The sequence below is a fragment of the Alligator sinensis genome, unplaced genomic scaffold, assembly GCF_000455745.1.
Source record: "Alligator sinensis unplaced genomic scaffold, ASM45574v1 scaffold708_1, whole genome shotgun sequence".
Lineage (NCBI taxonomy): Eukaryota > Metazoa > Chordata > Crocodylia > Alligatoridae > Alligator > Alligator sinensis.
Window position 1 is genome coordinate 411,429 of NW_005842183.1, and position 4,895 is coordinate 416,323.

A 4,895-nucleotide genomic window follows, 5' to 3' on the forward strand; every position below is an offset into this window, starting at 1 on the left:
GCTACCGAGCAGGTCATTTCCTAGGCAGTAGGTGTGCTGGACATTTTTCCTCCCTAGGTGCAGCACTTTGCATTTCTCCTTGTTGAACTGCATTCTATTGTTTTCTGCCCATTTGTCCAACCTGTCCAGGTCTGCTTGTAGCTGTTCCCTGCCCTCTGGCGTGTCCACTTCTCCCCACAGTTTTGTATCATCCGCAAACTTGGACAGAGTACACTTCACTCCCTCGTCAAAGTCACTGATGAAGACATTGAAGAGTATCGGATCAAGGACCAAGCCCTGCAGGACCCCACTGCCAACGTCCTTCCAGGTCGATACTGACCCGTCCATCACCACTGTCTAGGTACGACCCTCTTGCCACCCACCGGACTCTGTAATCATCCAAGTCACAGCCTCTTAACTTGTTCACCAGTATGGGGTGGGATACCATATCGAGGGCCTTCCTGAAGTCTAAGTAGATGATGTCAACCCCTACTCCTGCATCTAGGTGTTTTGTAACCTGGTCATAAAAAGAGACTAGATTAGTCAGGCATGATCTACCTGCTATGAACCCATGCTGGTTTCCCTTCAGCATAATTTTTCGTGCTGGACTCTCACATATGAGCCTTAATAATCTTTTCAAAGACTTTGCCAAGGATGGAGGTGAGACTGACTGGCCTATAGTTGCCTGGATCCTCCTTCCTCCCCTTCTTGAAAATAGGGACCACATTGGCCCTTTTCCAGTCCTTCGGGACCTGGCCCGTGTGCCACGAGTGCTCAAATATTCTTGCCAGTGGCTGATTGTGAGGGTTTATTTTCCCAGGGCCTATATATAAAGCAGCTACTAATACCACCATACCCATGAAACAGTGGGAAAATAAGTCCTTTTAGTACAAGTAAGATGTGCTGCATCCCGATGCTCACTAGAGCTTTCTTGTTTTATTAATATCTGTGTAGGATGGTGTTTGCTCCAGGCTTACAGAAGAGAACTTTTCTCACAGCTTCCTTTCGTGAGTGACCGAGGACAAATTCAGCCAGGCTTTAGCTTTTGTATTGTAGATTCAGCATTATCTGTGCAGTTTGCCTTTGAGTAGCTCTCAGCTTGTAAGCTCCTTGTCATAGCGGCTATGTGGCTTGTTTTTTGGGTTTTATTTTCCTGTTTCTGTACAGTAATCTACATGGTTTTGATCATTTGGAACTTAACACTCACGATAGTGCTCAGTGCTATTCTTGGCATGTATGAGAGGTCTCTTCCTTTAGAGGTTTCTATACCGCTTTATTCAGACTTGGGAGCTACCAGAGTCAGATTCTGGCTTGAATCCACCATCCTTCTGCCTGGGGCTCACTTCGATGGTTGTTGTTAGTGGCCTAGAGGGTCAGGAAAACTTCTAAGACCATGCCCAAGCCCCCTCAGTTTGTGATATGGCTGACTGAACAGTCTTCTAGAGATGACCATATTTGCAGCATGCTTCATTTCTCTGGTTTTGAGCACGTCTATCACTGCAGCTACTATAAAAGTAACACATGCCCTGTTGGAAAAAAAAATGCAGCCAATCAAATGGCAAAGTGAGTGGGTTTTCCCTTTTAGCCTGAAGCTCTCAAGGCTTAGAGATTGCCCTCCTGGCTATAAACTCATAGTGTCAGAGAGTTAGAAGGACCTTAGGTGACCTTTGTAGCACCAGGGCTCTATCCTGCTAGACTAGCCTGGGGCTGTATCACTTGAGCTTCCTTCCCCTTTGCCTTTCTGGGCTCAGTGGCCTACAAGTCTGTTCCAGTATGAGTTGGACTTGAGAGGGGTCAGTCTTTGGTGACCAGCAGAGTCCAGTGGGCCTGTGTGGCAGAACTGTATAGATCTTGCAGGCATGGCAAGGACTGATGTCTTTGGAGTGGGGAAGAGGGGCCTATTCCTGCAGTGTGGGATGAGACAATCAGTCCCCCTTACTCCTGCCTGCGGAGAGGGGAGAATGAACGAATGGTTTGAAAATGTGCCTCAACTGACAAGCCCTGGCTGCTGCAGTGTATCTAAGGATACTTCTAACTACAGTGGCATTGGCACAAAGGACCACTGATTTGGGGACCTTGGGGGCAGTGGATTGGGGTAACTGCTCCTGGCTTTGCCCCTGACTTGCCACATGGCAGGTTCAGGAAGCCTCCAATCCTTCAGGTGACCAGTGCTTCCAGCAAAGAGCTGGAGGGGGTTTTGCAGGTGGTGGGAAGAGCTGCCTGTGCTGTAGTGAGTGGCGCTTGATCCCTCCTGCCTCAGTTTTCCCCATCTGTATGAGCAGGGTGTGGCGGGGGGGGGGTCGGGGTGGAGTTGTGCAGCTCCTTGCATGCTGCTGTGCAATTCCAAAGCCTGCTGTGTTGGAACAATGCGACCCCTAGATAGAAGGAATCTGTCTTCCCCCTCCTCACCTGGGAGGCGAATCGGTCAACAAGCCAGCAAACACAAGGGCAAGGAGGAGAGGCAAACCCAAGCCCCGCCAGCCTCGTTTGACATGACAAAAGTATCGTGATGCCCCTTTCTAAACCCATGGTGTGTCCACACCTTGGATACGGTGCCCAGTTCTGATCCCCACACCTCAAAAAAAGATATAGAGCTAAAGAGGGTCAGAGAAGAGCAACAAGGATGATCAGTGGCATGGAGGGGCTTTCCTCTGAAAGGCCAAGCCTGCTCAGTTTAGAAAAAAGATGTGGGGGGTATGGGGTTTACAAAAATAGTAAATGGCAAAGAGAAAGCCAATAGGCACTTCTTATTGACTCTCTCTCAACCCCAGAATGCGGAGTCACAACATGACAGGAGTCGGTCAGTTTAAAACCAACAAAAGGATGTTCTTTTTCCCGCAGCGTCTAGCCCAAAGGGACCACCCTGCCTAACACAATGCAGGATGACAGGGGTGAAGATGAATATATGCCCACCATTGGCGTGGATCTTGTGAGGGAACATCTTGAGAGGCTGGACCCCCATAAATCAGCTGGTCTGGATAGGTTGCACCCAGGAGTGCTAAAAGAACTGGCAGACATCATACCGCGATCACTGGCAAGGATATTCAAGAACTCGTGGAGCTTGGGCAAAGTACCTGAAGATTGGAAGAGGGTCAGTGTGGTGCCCATCTTCAAGAAAGGGAGGAAAGAAGACCCAGAAAAATACAGGCCAATCCCTGTTTGACCTCAATTCCTGGGAAGATTTTGGAAAAAATTATCAAAGAAACCATTCTTGACAGGCTAACAGAAGGCAACATCCTGAGGGACAACCAACACGGGTTTGTTGCGGGTAGGTCTTGCCTGACCAATATCATTATCTTCTATGACCAGGTGACATATCACCTGGACAAGAGGGAAGAGGTTGATGTCATATATTTGGACTTTAAAAAAGCCTTTGACCTGGTGTCCCATGATGTCCTCCTGGAAAAATTGGGCAACTGCAGCCTCGATTAATCCACAGTCCGATGGCTGGAGAACTGGCTCTGAGGTTGGACCCAGAGAGTGGTAGTTGACAGAACTGAATCAACATGGCACTCGGTGACTAGTGGTGTCCCCCAAGTCTCCGTTCTTGGACCTGTACTTTTTAATGTCTTCATAAACAATCTGGACATTGGTGTCAAAATCGGACTGGCCAAGTTCGGTAACAACACCAGACTTTGGGGGAGAGTGTCCACACTTAAGAATAGGCTGGTGATCCAGGTCGATCTTGATAGGCTTGCAAGGTGGGCGGATGAAAACCTGATGGCATTCAATATGGAGAAATGCAAGGTGCTCCACCTCGGGCATAAAAACCCACATCACACTCACAGGCTCAGCAATGCAACACTTGCTATCACCATGACCAAAAAAAACTAGGGGGTCATGATTGACCATATGATGAATATGAGCCACCAATGTGATACTGCAGCTGGCAAAGCAAATAAAACCCTGGCTTGCATCTACCGATGCATCTCGAGCAATACCCAGGATGTCATCCTTGCACTGTACTCGGCCTTGGTGAGGCCGCAGCTGGAGTACTGCATCCAATTCTGGGCTTCACAATTTAGGAAGGATCTGGAGAAGCTTGAAAGAGTCCAGAGAGCCACGCGCTTGATCAGAGGGCAAGAGAACAGGCCTTATGAAGAGAGGCTGCGAGCCATGGGACCCTTCAGCTTGGAGAAGCGCAGGCTCAGGGCCAACTTGGTGGCAGCCTATAAGTACATCAGGGGTGTGCATCAGGATCTGGGGGAACGCCTGTTCACCAGAGCACCCCAGGGGATGACCAGGTCCAGTGATCACAAACTCCTGCAAGACCATTTTAGGCTGGACATAAGGAAAAACTTCTTTACTGTCTGAGCCAGGGCCTGGAACAAACTCCCCTCCAAAGTGGTGCAAGCACCTACTCTGGACACTTTCAAGAAACGTTTGGACGTTTACCTTGCTAGGATCCTTTGACCCCAGCTGACTTCCTGCCCCTTGGGCAGGGGGCTAGACCCGATGACCTTACGAGGTCCCTTCCAGCCCTAATGTCTGTGAAATCTATGAAAGCGCGGAGCTCGCAGCCACCAGCTGTGGTGGAAGCCAACAGCGTAGCCGGATTCACTGAGGGACTGGACGGTGCTTGGAGGAAAGGGGGCATCGGTGGCTGCAGAGCTTGGGTGCGAGGGGACAGCCTCTGCCCCACAGCCTCCTGGACCTGAAGTGCTGGAGCTGCAAGTGAGAGAGTAGCAGGGGGGTTGGGGAAACACTGCTCAGCCCCAGCTCCCTCTCCCTTCCAGCCTCCACTGGCCGCTGGCGGGGAGGCCTGTGGTCTGCCCCCTCTTACGCTCCGATCTGCGACTCCTTCCCCGGCAGGTTTGCAAACAAGCCCCGCAGCTCTCCCACCGCGGGGGGCTCGGCCTGCCTGGGGCTCTCCCGGGCTGCAGCTGCCTCGGGCTTCCCCCCTGCCCCTCTCCCGG